The sequence below is a fragment of the Malania oleifera genome, chromosome 6 (genome assembly GCF_029873635.1).
Source record: "Malania oleifera isolate guangnan ecotype guangnan chromosome 6, ASM2987363v1, whole genome shotgun sequence".
NCBI lineage: Eukaryota > Viridiplantae > Streptophyta > Magnoliopsida > Santalales > Ximeniaceae > Malania > Malania oleifera.
The window spans coordinates 90,274,121-90,288,552 of NC_080422.1; the positions used below are offsets into that span (position 1 = coordinate 90,274,121).

A 14,432-nucleotide genomic window follows, 5' to 3' on the forward strand; every position below is an offset into this window, starting at 1 on the left:
AGCAGGTGGTTTTCCTTTGAAAGCCACTTGGAAAACAAAGGTACGTTTGGTACGTGCCAAGGTGGCATTTCTCATTGGGAGGCAGCACGGGGTAGGGTTCTTACTAGACTTAATGCGGATAAATTTGATGAAAAGAAGCCATTGTACTGTTGATAGATGCTTCCCTTGTAAAGGCTACTAGGACATTGTTAATCACCTTCTCCTGCACCTGGTTGGAATAGGCTCTTTGGAGTCTGGTTTATACCTCTCCAGGTATTGGTGGGTAGCAGGAGAAAATAAGGAGCTGCTAGACTGGAGCGGTTCAAAATTTAGGAAAAAAGGATGACATCTGGCACGGCATCCTAGAAGCAGTTTCTGGTCTATCTGGAGAGAGATGCTATAACTTTTGAAGGCATAGAGACCTCTTTGGGAAAATGGAGTAGAAAGTGGATGTCAGTCTTAATTTTTTTACTTAAAAGGGGCTCTTAGTGTATTAGTGCTTGTCTTTTGCGAGTTTGCGCAAAGTGGTTTCCCTTGTTCATGGGCGACTCTTTATTGGTAGAGTCACCTTTACTAGTAAAAAATGTCAAATTTCTTCCTTCAAGTTTTTTGGTCCTTTGGAGTTCTCTTCAGGATAATTTCAATTTTTTATGCTTTGCTGAGCGAGTTTGTTCTTAAGATGATTCTGTTTGGACTTGGATTTTTCTGTTTTGCTCTTGTTTCCATTGTGCTATTTGGGGTTCTACAGTGGTGCTTTCTTCCAGCTCTTCTGTTAACTTATGTGTATAACTGGGCAGAGAAAGCGACCATGTCATACTTACCACTGGATACTTGCTGGAACCAACCCATTATTGGTAGATTGTTTGAGATATGTTATTTGGATCTTGAACCTACAAAATCGATCATGATCTTCAATCAAGATGCATGAGAAGATGGAATGGTAAATGGGAAAATGACGGATATCAAGAACCTAATATACTGCTTTTACTTATTTTTTAAAATATAAATTTTTTTGCTTCTGCTGCTGCAACTATTATTTAACAACTAAAATCTGTTTCCTGGGAAAACGTGTCATTCATACCTCTGCTGCTTTAGCTACTGGGTAATTGTAGCTAAAATTACCCAGTTCTCCTCAAAGCTAATGTTTCCCTGTTCTCTTCAATCCATTCTGTTGATCTTATCTGGCTAATAAAAGGTAGTTTGATATTTCAGGGGAATTCTTTTGTTCATGTGGCCCATTCTATTAATTCTTTCTGGGGATAAAGGATGGTTTGAATTGCAATACTTATGTTTTTTTGTGTGCTGGAGAGAGAGAGAGAGAGAGTCCATATGCTGTATATACAATATTGATGAGTCCTGCATTCCTTCTAGAATTCAGAGGTGGCGCAGTCATTGATTTTTGGTGATCTGTCCTCACTAAGCAGGTATTTGACTAGGGACATTGGAACTATATTTTCCTCCAGCTAGTGCCACTGCTGGGATCAACAGCTCCAAATGTTCATGCATTCTGATGATTATGCAGAATGACAAATCTAGCAGATGCGACTTAGTAATTGAATTCTTTTAAGGTCAGTATGTTGGTCAGATTTCTATAAAAAAAAGGTCTGTAGATTGGATGATGCTGCAGATCAGTTAGCCTTTTGCGTCAAATTTGCTTTTCTTGGTTTCACATGGGTATTGACATTTTAAATGTTGTTAATGTTGAACAATAGCTGACTCGTGTGCGGAAATACCTGCAGTTTATGTTTTGAAAGATTTTAATTTTTGAACGTATCAATCAGGTTCTTCTGTAGTTCCTATAAACCATGAGTGCAGCCGCTGTTAGCCTGTTTCAGATGATGGGGATGGAAGGATCAGTGTCGAGGAACAGGCCATTGGGCAAGAGAGGGACACTTCGTAAGATACTGATCGGAAGCATTAGAAGTGAGGGTGAATAGAGTAGGTTGCAGCATAGGCGTTCACTTGGGAGCTGGCTGCATGAGGCTGGCACAGGTGGTGGGCAATGGAGGGGTTGTCATATGATTTTTGTTGTGGGCTGAGGGTGGGGGTGGGCAGTGTCGAGTAAAGAAACCTATGGCTACATAGATGCATGTTGCTTACCTATTTTGAACATGGAAATCTTGTGTGTGTGTGTGTGTGTGAGAGAGAGAGAGAGAGAGAGAGAGAGAGAGAGAGAGTGAGAGAGAGAGAGAGAGAGAGTTTGTTTTTTGATCCTTCTGGCAGTTTTGAGATTTTTTTTATTTTCTGTTGAGGTTTGTCTTTTCCATGATTTTTGTTTTGATGTATTTGAGCTCCAGGAGAATTCCAGTGCCTTGGCGTGTGTTGTTGGCATGAAGAATATGGGTAAGATAAAAAAAAGAAGGAAGTATATCACAAAATCATTAAAGATTGTTTGTATTAAATGTTGATATGCTGTTTTTGTTTTTCCTTTGAATTTAAAATCATTCCCTACTTGTTTGATCGCAAATCTTAATCCTAGTTGGGTATCTCATTACTGTAAAATTAGCAGAAGCCAGAGTACTGTTGTAACCTGCGAGGGTCGCTGCAGTCCAATTGTTCAGTGACAGTATGGGTTTTGATGGTAGCCCTCCACCCCTTTATTGTTCTTTAATAATACTATATGGTACTGACCATGCCATTTTCGAGTTTGTCGATAGCTGAATTTAAATAACTAATTAGAATAAACACAACATCAAAAACATAAAATATAATAGACAAGAAGCATTAGATTATAGATAGGACATAAATGGGAAGCGCACAAGCTTGAAAAGAAAGAGATTCTCTTTTTAACTCTCCTAAGCATTAATATTTTATCAATTTCAGAACGCAAGATGAGTAAAACTTTGTAGCATGAAAAGGACAACTCAAAAAGCAAGATTTATTTTATTTTTATGTTATAGCATTGTGGATATTGATTCACGTGAAGACATAGAGAAAATGTGATTCTATCGTCACGTTAACAATTACTGTGATGCTCTTTTGACAGAATTTTGGAGCACTTTATCACAAGACAGTATGTGATATGTCCTTAGCAATTAGTGATGTGATAGTCTCAAAAAGAGATTTGAGCTGTGAAAAGTACAAATATATATTTTATTTATTTGTTAAGGTTATTTTTAAATATATATTTTTGGGATTACGCACCGAGTATTCACGTGTCCGTTTTACGGTCCACATGACTAATCCTGCGTCTCTTGAAGTTGACCCCACAATTCCAAAGGAAGGGTAAATTCAGAAGTTCAGGGGCGGAAACGAACCCGGAAGGATTTGAACACCCGATCTTGTGAAAGATACTCCCGCAGCCCGCACTACCATCTGAACCACACCTTGGGGATTTTTTAAATATATATTTGTTACTGTAACTAGTAGTAATCCTTTGGAGTCTATTTTCAAAAATCATATTATTGTGTTTAAGAATGATTTTTACGTGCTCAAAGAAGGGGTAATTTGTTTTTTTAACAAAACTTTTTGTTATCTGTCCATAATGATACTTATTAAATTAATGTGATTCCATTCTTGTTTAGTAATCGCATCGAAACATTGATCCCATTCTTGTTTTAGCTCCATTGCAAACCGAAGGTGTGAGGGAACATGGTGAATATGGTAAATTTACATAAGGCCTCGTGTCCCCAAGTATTAGTATATTTAGGAAAATCATAAAAATATTTTAGAGTGTTTTTTTTTTTTTTTTCTCGGACTGATAGAAAGATTGACCCCCATGCGCGCGCGCGCGTGTGTGGGATCTATACTTGTATCTATATGTTGTAACATAACCAAGCGATGCACACTAATAAAATTTTTTTTTAAATTTATTTATATGATAAAAATTATAAATTTAAATATTGTTCAATCTTTAGTTTGTATCTATTTTATATTTAATTGAATTATGTTTTTTATTTGAGTTAATGGTATTTTAAGATTTTTAAAAAGTAGACACTAATAAATAGTTATAAGTAGTTACTAATTAATTATAGTTTAGTTATAGGTATTTATGTATTAGATGCAAGTAGTTATAAAATGGTTGTATTGCCATCAATTTATTCAACAAACATTTATAAAGGGAAATTATGGGAAAATAAAAGTGAGAAATTCTCTTTATATATTTAATAGATGATGTAACACGCATCGACGCTAGAAATTTAATATTTAAAATTGACAACTTATTTGATTAAATCTTTAAAATTGAAACAAATTAAGAATGTAACTGAATGCATATTAATTTTTGTCCTTAAATCAAGTAATAATCAGCAAAAGACTAATATATTAAGAAGAAAAAGAATACAAGTTCAATGATATTCTTATAGAAAAATGTATTACTCAATGAGTATTTTTAGAATTGGCTTTTAGTTCTTTATTAACAATCCTAAATACATATGGTTGAAAAATGGTAAAAAAAAAAATGGGTTGATTTTTATTTTTCTTCTTTTTAAAATTTTAGAAATTTATGTAATTTTTTGATTTTATTTTTTATTTAAATTAATGTTGATTATAATTAAATATTACGTACATAGTGAATCCTAGATATGAAAAGATCATGGCAACATGTTATTCTATTAATTGAAAAAAAAGAAAAAAAAAAACAGAAGATACTTATCTTTCATGAGATTTGGAAAAAAAAGATACAAACCTCTGCTACAATTTCAAAAATCTTAAGAACCTTCCTTGTATTTTCAAAATTTTCACTTACCTTTCTTAAAGTTTATTAAAAAGGCACCAAACTTCTTTTATATTTTGCAAAAAGCCAAACTTTTGAGAGATATAATGTCTTAAAAATCAAAATGTTAGGGATGTATGTGGGATGTTTGAAATCTTAGAAAAGGTCAAAGCAGCATAGTCTCCACATTTTTTCATCATATCGCAACGAAAATACAAATAAAAAATACTAGAAAACTCTTTATTTATTTTTTCCTTTAAATATCATTTGAGAAAATATTTTCTTTAAAATAGTAACTTAAGTGTCAAATATTAGAAAATATTTAATTCTCCACACAAATCATTTTCAGTTGCTACAAAATGCAAATAGAAGTTAGATAAAGCAGTGTTTGCTTGGTATTATTTTTATTTTTTATTTTCTATTTTTGGATACTAAAATAACAAATTACAAAAATGCATTTATTTATGTTGTCAATGTTATGTTTATGTTATTAGATTTCAGCAATTTGCAAAAAAAATTGAAAACCCTAATCCTTGTTGATTATTTCCAAAGGGGATGCCTTGTAAAGTTTTTTTTTCAAGAAATGATCTTAAATGATAAACTTTTATTTCTTGATGCTTGTTTATGAGTTTCAAAGTATTCATGATTTGTATTCAAAGATTGTATCTTTTCAGTCATGTTGTTCACATTTTTTTGAACCTTATTGTTTAAATTGTCTTCTTACTTTAAAAAGAGAAATTTTTGCTTAGCATTTTTTGATGATGCCAAAAGGCGGAGAAAGATCTTAGCAAAACTGGGAAGATAGTGGGAAGATAATAGCTATAGTACTTGAGCTCTATTGCCAAACATTTAATTGCATGATTGATTATTTAGTGTATTCCTTCCACATATGCTTGAATTATATTATAATTTTTTTTACGCATATTCTCAAGGGAGCCTTTTAAAGGCTATACCCATTTTTGCTTGTGTATTTGTCATCATAAAAAAAGGGGAGATTGTTGACTCTATAAGTTATATCCCGTTTTGATAATGACAAATTACTTTGTATCTTACCTGTGCTTTAAGCTTTTGAACAAAATTATTCGTAGCATGCACGGATGGTAAGGATATATTGGATGCTACAAGGAACTAAATGCTCACATCATAGGATGACACTTGAAGAGCAAAAGGAATGAAGACCAAGCTTCTCATTTGTAATTACAATTAGATTTTTTGGGTTTGTAATATTAAATGGTTTGTAATAATGCACTGCATGCGTGATAGGACTTCATGCTCAAAGGCCATAGACTGACCATAGAAATCAATATCCTAAAACTAAAAGCCATAAGCTTATTCACACAGGGTTGAAAAAGTTCAAGGGTAATGGAGGACAAAAATCTTCATTTTTAAAGTACCCCGATCGACCGACATTGCATGTTCAAAATGCCTATACCAACCGAGCTCAATATTTAATTGTTTTTAAAATTGCTTGACCGACCATTCTTTTTACTTTTATGAACCTCGGTTGCCCGAACTCATAATTGGCCTGTTTTCTAAAGCATCAATAGATTGGCCTTCACGTTTTAAATTTTTCTAGCCGACCGAACTTGGTTTTTCGGCAAACTAGACATTACTCATGGTTGACCGAACCTACGAAGGTTCAGAAAGTCCCCTTACCCAGCCAACCGGACACCTCCCACGGCAAACCAAACCCAAAGTAAATTCAAAATCTCTGAGTGAGGTCAGCCAATCGACCCTTGCTTCGGTCGATCGAACCTCTTAGGTTTCCCAATTTTTACTGCATTAATCAAGATTAATTTTTAATTAAACTTTTCCAAAATACCAGCCATATCCCTCACGGTAATATTTTTTGGAAAACTTATATATACTCCTTCATTTCTTTTGATTGGTAAGGAGATTAGCAACTGATTAGCAAAAAAAATCTTTTTGAAATTATTTTGTGCTTTCATTGCGTAGATACTCAATTTTCAAGCATATCACATATACACTCTCTCATTCTTACTTGCCAATTTTTTTTTTTTAAGAGAGCTTTAATTTTATACTCCTTATTTGCAAATCAATTGCAACTTGAAGAGAGTTTGTTGATGATTGTTGTAAGCATATTTGAAAACCAAGGTGTAGTCCCAAGAGGGGGGTGAATTGAGTTATTAAAATTTCTTTTAAATCTTTTTATGAATTCTTTCAAAGATTTCTTGACTTCTTATTGATTTAGTAATCACACAAAATTCAATGTTCTTTTATTCAATCCACAACCACACAATCAATCAAACCAATCAACCAACCCAATCAACAAAATATTCAATCAAAATATGCTATGCGATTCTTTTGACAATAGCTTGATTGTATGCAACCCTGTGTATATATGTATGCCTTGTAGTAAATGTAATTGGTCTTTTAATTTGATAATCAATATAACATTCGCACTCTTTCCAAAATTCAGATATCAAATAAACCTTCAGTTAATAGGTTTTTGGAGTGTTGACCAATCAATGTACTCCCTTATGGTTTCCACAAATTATTGATCAACCAACGTACTCCCTTTCGGTTTCCGCAAGCCCCCAAAAAAAAAACTTTAGTTTATTTAATTTCCAAACTACGTAGTATATATGATCAAGAATTTAAAACATCTACGCAATTTATATCTGCAGAAAAATAAAGAGAGTAAGGGAAAGAGAGAGACACCATGTTTTTTATGAGGTTCGACTTATCCCCAGCCTATGTCCTCGCCTTTGGCCAATACCACCAAAGGATTCCACTATGCCTATTCCTTTCTAGGTGGAACAAAACCGTTACAAGCGATACCCTACGCTCAAACACTTCTTAAGTAGGCTAGAGTTGCACCTCTCCAAGCGATACCCCACGCTTGGGCAACGATCCAACAACTTGGAATCGTCAAGAAACAAGAAACAAAAGTTGCGTACAAGAACACTCTCACATAGAGCAAATTAGTATAAATTTAGTCACTATATACTTCAATAATTAAATATCAATATGAAATCAGATGAAACTTAAGATTAGATTTCACCAGAGGATTTTTAGGAATTGAGAAAGCTCAGTTGCAAATTAGAACCGTAGGCTTTTGATCAACAACAATTCAGTAGAATTCTCCCAGTAAGAATTTGAGCAAGAGTAAGCTTTGTGAGAGATTGAAAGTAGAATGTTTGATTGCATGATTGTATGCTTGGTAATTTGATTTCTTGGGTAAAAGGAGTATTTATAGAATTTTTAGAGTGAATTTCCTTGTTTCCCAAGTTGCTTGGAGTGTCCCCCAAGTTTTTATAATGTTTAGATTTGAAAAACTAATTTTTAGAATTTTTTCGTTGAAGTTCAAAATTTAAAATTCCCGCAGGGTCAGTCAACTAGGTCACTCGAATGGATCATTTTTGTACAGGGTTAGTCGGCTGGACAGTTGGTTGAGACCATTTTGTCTGTCCGAGAAATTTAGAAAATAATTCTCAGTTGGCTGACTGAACTCAGTTCAATATTGTCAGTCGGCTGGACAGATCCTTTGTTAGTTGGTTGACTGAACACACTTCAATCTGGTTAGTCGGCTGAACAAACACTTTGTCAATCGGCTGATTGAACACACTTCAATCGGGTCAGTAGGCTGAGTAGTTCATCTTTTCAAAAACTTTCATTTTTAAAGATTTTAAACCTTTATTATTTGAAAAACACAATTTTGAATTTTCAAAATCATTTTCCATAGTTTTCAAAAACTGGTCTCTAAGTCTTAATTGCATCCTAAAGAGCTTCAAAGTATTTTATAAGATATTTAAATATGAAGTATTTACATAAAGACTTCATAAGATTTTGACACTAAAGTCTTCATGCTTGCTTTGACTCCATTTTGTCTTCAAGTTTTAATATACTTTGAGCTTTCTCTTTAATATCCATGCTCTCATATTCTTCAAGGTTTAATAGATATCATCTTTGACTTCATGTTTTAATGTTCTTTAAGCTTCGTTTTCATCATCATTCTTTGGCGTATAAGTTGTGAATCATCCTTATGAGCATTTGTCTTTGTGTTCACATACTTGAATCCTAAAATATCATTACTCAACCAAATATGTTAAGTTTCTCTTGTTTGTTATCATCAAAATAAGATTTTAAGCTTTGTAAGGCCAATAATATTCATATATCATCTCTTGGCTTATTCTCTCACATATCCATATACATTTGAAAATCCTTCTTGAGAGTTAGCTATTGTGATTTTTCCAATATTATTTCATATTGACAAGTATTGATTAGGAAAGTCTCATATTTTTTTGTGAGTTTTTTTGCATTATCATTGCAAGAGTCAAGAGCTAGCTTCAGGCTTTTTGCTAAATATTTTTGAAGCAAGATATCTGATATCTCTTACACTTTCCTTTAAAATATTTTTGCAAATATTATTTGTGCATTAAGATCTTTGAAGAGTTCTTAAAATAAAATTTCTTTTAACTCAAAGATCATTATCTGTCATATATCTCTTTTGAGAGATATATTCATATAAACTCTACTGAGCATACAAGTATGCATTTAAGCTTAAAATTGTACATCATTTACTTAGTGTAGAAGCACGTTATTTGTATGCAAATTGTTATCATTGTTGTTTTCCTGACGTGTGGTTAGAGGAAGATTGCACTGACCTGTAATGTGCACCGGATTGGCTCAGACTTCATTTGGACAGCACCAGATAGACTTAGACTCAGTAAAGAAAGTCCTAGATTGGCTCAGACCCGGTTAGGAAAGCCAGGATTTGCACCATCCCGTAAAGTGTGCACCAGATTGGTTTAGACCTAGTTAGGAGAACTAGGAGCACAGTCTTGTAAGGTGTTGTAGTAGGTTGGGGCCAGCCCTGTAATGTGACCTAGGGTATTCCTCACCCAATAAGGAGAGAAGGTTGTAATCGGTGACCCTCCACCCGTTAAGCGAACATTTATTGGAATCCTTTTGCTTGTTAGTTTGAGGCAAGGACGTAGGCGGTATTGGCTGAACCCCGATAACATATCTTGTGTCAGCTCTCTCTCTTTCGCAGATCTATTTATATTTTTGCACCTTAATTTTCATACATGTATGTTTGTATGTTTATTGTATTAACTGTATTACACATGCCTTTTATATTGTTAGGTTTTGGAATTGCATAGAAAGACCCTAGATTGTGCTTTATTGTCTGTGATTTGGATTCAACTTAGGAAGAATTTTTAAAATACCCAATTCACCCCCCCTTTGGGAATACTCCATTCCTATCAGGATATTAGTTCCTAAGTCCAAGTAGTCACTTCCAAATTGGTCTAATTACTTCGGACACTTGGGACACTAGTTCCCAAATCTGAGCTGTCATTTTCAAAGTTGCGAAGATTTATCTGCCTCTGAGGCATGTGGCAGTACTTCCCAAATTCGAGTAACCCCTTCCAAGTTATTTTGGCTATTTCAGGGGCATGTGACATTAGTTCCTAAATATGAGTAGTCGCTTCTAAGTTGTTTTGGCTATCTCAAAGACATGTGGCGGTAGTTTCCAAATTTGATTAGTCATTTCCAAGTTATTTTGGCTATCTCGGAGGCATGTGACATTAGTTTTCAAATTTGAGTAGTCACTTCCAAGTTATTTTGGCTATTTCGGAGCCATGTGGCATTGGTGCCTGAATCCAAGTAGTCATTTCTAAGTTGTGTTGGCTATCTCAAAGGCATGTAGCAATGGTTCCCAAATGTGAGTAGTCACGTTCAAGTTATTTTGGCTATCTTGGAGGCATGTAGCATTAGTTCCCAAATCCAAGTAATTACTTCCAAATTGTTCTGGCTCTCTTAGAGGCATGTAGCAGTAGTTCTCAAATCTGAGTAGTCATTTCCAAGTTATTTTGACTGTCTAAGAGGCATGTGGCATTAGTTCCCAAATCTGAGCAGTCATTTTCAAATTTTTAGTGATTTATCTACCTTAGTTGTACGTGGCATAGCTCCCAAACCCATGATAGTGATCTTTCGATAAACTAGAACAATTTACACCTTACTTGTAAGTCTGTTAAGTTGACTAGGATTTCATGCATTGTTGTAAATCCATACATTTTCTTTTGTTAGGGTTTTGTTATATAAGGCCTAGAACAAAATTTGTGTCTCTTGTCTTTATAGATTTGTTACTATAGGATGCCAAGAGATAGGTCTTCTTGTCATCTTAAGTAACAAAGCTATAAAGAGGGGCAACTGTAGACAACTGTAGACACCCCATTTTGTTTGAGGCTTATATAACATAAATTGGGTAAATATTCATTAATGTAATAAAATGAGGAAAATACAAGAAAAATAAAAAATAAAAGGAAAATTAAAATGTTTACATTGAAAATAAAAAAATAGAAAAGAAAAAAAATGAAATAAAAATTGTGGGCCAACATCTTCGGCTTCAAACCTGCAAGTACAAAAGGAAGATATGCAATTAGGCATGTGAGAATTTTGAAGTAAAAAATGTGAGTCAATTTAAAATAAATTTGACTAACAAATTAGGTGTCGATAGATCCAATCAATGTTAAATTGAGTGATTATAACGCCCCACCCTGAGTCTGTCAGGGAGCACTGCATTTCTCTTCCTCCACCTGAACCAGACAGCAGGGGGGCGGGCCTTATCAGACTAATCACTAGCATGACAGACCAACACGTGTCCATTTCATGGTGTTTTGTCCTCACTCACACTTCTTGAGAAAACTTCCCAGAAGTTCACCTATCCCAAGATTACACCAAGACAAGCACGCTTAACCGTGAAATTCTTATGAGAAAGCTCCCGAAAAGAAAGATGCACCTTGTTGATATGGGTAGTAACATTTAATCCTTTTAAGCCTTTCTTCCATGGGGTATCACATTCTCCCCCACTTACAAAATGCAACATCCTCATTGCGAACCCACATTTTCAAACCTAAGCGATGTGAATCTCATCACACTTCCGGCTGGGTAATTTCTCTGATACCACTTGTAACACCCCGACCCTCTACTCGGGCTTGGAGTGCTACTAAAACATAACATACACATTTCTATGATATTATAAATAAATAAAACCCACCCTAATAAGGGAAAACGTGTAATCTATCCTGATCATCATATACATACACAGCGAAAAAATTTCTAATACATCAAACACATCCTAGAGTTTCTAATTGTTTCCAACTACATACCAAATCCATATCATAATATTACAAACCTCCAAAAACATAAAAAACTGCTATCTATGTCTCACCAGCTCTGCCAATATCTAACAATTGTTTATCACCAGCCCGACGGTATGCTAGACTCAATCCCTTGAAGGACCTAAAATATGATTTGTATGATAGGGTGAGACAACTCTCAGTAAGACGGATCATATTATTATCAGTGTGTGGCTAGCATGAGATTTCATGTAAACATATATTTGATAACATCTAAATAGATTCAACTGCCATTTTAAAACTATATTGAACTGTATATTTGAAAATATATAATTTCTAAGTAACATAATGCTGGCTCAAAATAGCTCATTCTATAGTAAATATGCCCATACATGTCTAGAAGATACAACCTGGACTGCTGAATTAGCGTCGTCACGCTGTCACATATTACTACGACATGCTTCCTCCCATGACGAGTTGTGCGGCCCGTAGCCTGGACCTAGCATATAGCCGGTCGACTATAGCTAACTCAAACTAAGTAGTAAGTATGATTGAGCCTACCCCATAACCGAAATTCTACATCAAAGGGTCACCCGGAATTCTACATCGGATGGGACCCCAGAATTCTACATGGGGAAGTACTCCTCAGGACTCCAATTGACTATCAAATACTCACACTCTATCTAAGACGTGTGGTTACACTATCTCCCAACATATAGCTATGATACCGTGCTCATAACATGACATTATATTCATAGGCTCTAAAATCATATATGACAACTTACATCATAAATTGAAATCATAATTCATTTTCATAAAACTGTATAAAACATAAACTATTTCTAATCCTGTGGAATATTTGTCATAAACTATCTCGGTATAAAACCGACATATCACACTCGACATTTAGCTGTCATATTACATCTCGACATCTAGTCGTTACAGTTCAGTATTACACAAAACCTATTCATTCATTCCAAATAAAACTGTACTCATGCCACACAATTTTCACACGGTAAATTTAAATAAAATAAGTGCTTGACAAAAATAGACATTGTGTTGAAAATAGGGGTATGAGTATCTCCAACTTGTTATTTTACTAAAATATAGATACGTAGGTAAGTATAGGAAAAATGGAGATAATCAACCCTACCGCCTTTGGTTCATATTAAAACATGCCTAAGGTTTGAAATCACGAATTCTAATCGGTGAAAACGTTCAAAAATTCCAGTACTTTAATCCAAAAATATCCTATTCAAATTTAATCGGTTGGTTTTGAAAATAACATCAGTTAACCGAACCCTAGGCTCAAAAACCATAGAAAAGCCGTAACTATATACATATTAACATATCTAGTATTTCAATCGGTTAAAATTTGTAAAAATAACTAACATAATATAATCCCCTTATCTGACTTACAAGAAAGCCCTAAATCTTCGCCCTACAGCGTTCGAAGATCAAACCCCTAGTTTTGGAGTAATTCCTGAAAAACTTAGATCAATAATCCGCTCCGCTAGACTTGTAGAGAATTTCTCCTAGATCCTCATAGCGGCATCCGATCGTCGAATCAGGTGACGAACGGTAAGAGAATCGAAGAGAGAGAGAGAGTGGGGCGCAGGTTAGAGAGAGAGAGAGAGAGAGAGAGAGAGAGAGAGAGAGAGAGAGAGAGAGAGAGAGAGAGAGAGAGAGAGAGAACTGATTTCTTAATCAATAAGCAACCAAAAATCCTATTTATAAGCCGTTGACCTGGTTACATTTGTCGACAAAATGGGGCATTCGTCGACGAAATGGTACATTCATCGACGAACTTCAGAAGAACGTTCGTCAACAAAAGAAGACCTTCGTCGATGAACTCTAAACCTAAAATTTTAGTCGTTCGAGATTTCTTCGTCGATGACGCCCTGAACATCGTCGATGAACGACAGAAGGGCATTTGTTGACGAAAACATGGAATTCATCGACAAAGCCTATTGAAATTCCATTTTTAAACTTTCCTTTTCTTCTTTTCTTATTTCTTTCTTTATTTTCCGGATTTGGGTTTCTACAATTTTCAGTTAAAGTCAATTATTTCATGGATAAGCTAGTAGAGCTTTACGTTTAGGAGATAGTCAGATTGCATGGGGTGCCAGTGTCTATAGTTTCGGATAGGGATCTGCGGTTTACTTCCCGATTTTGGAAGAATTTACAGGAAGCATTGGGATCTCAACTCACTTTTAGTACTGTGTTTCACTCATAGACCAATGGTCAGTTAGAGAGAACCATCTAGATTCTAGAGGATATGCTGCGGGTGTGTGTACTGGATTTTGGGGGAAGTTGGATTAAATATCCACCGTTGGTTGAGTTCGCATACAATAACAGTGATTAGACCAGTATCATGGTAGCACCGTATGAGGCACTATATGGTTGGAGGTGTCGATCTCCATTGTATTGGGATGAGGTTGGCGAGTGGGATATTTTGGGGCTAGAGCTCAACAGACCTTTGAGAAGGTCAAGCTCATTAAGGGACAGATTAAAGCAGCGCAGAGTCGGCAGAAGAGCTACGCAGATACATGCTGATGGGAATTGGAGTTTGATATAGGTGATGCAATATTTTTTAGGATTGCTCCGATGAAAGGGGTGATGAGGTTTGGTAGGAAGAATAAGTTGAGCCCTAGGTACGTCGGGCCGTTCGAGATCTTGGAAAGAGTCGGTCT

At 35.0% G+C, this 14,432-nt stretch overlaps 1 pseudogene; it reads right to left on the reverse strand.

The window, feature by feature from the left end:
- The window catches only part of LOC131158697 (uncharacterized), a 19,607-nt pseudogene extending 17,676 nt beyond the window's left edge, over window positions 1-1,931 (reverse strand).
- Between the last annotated feature and the right edge of the window lie 12,501 nt (window positions 1,932-14,432).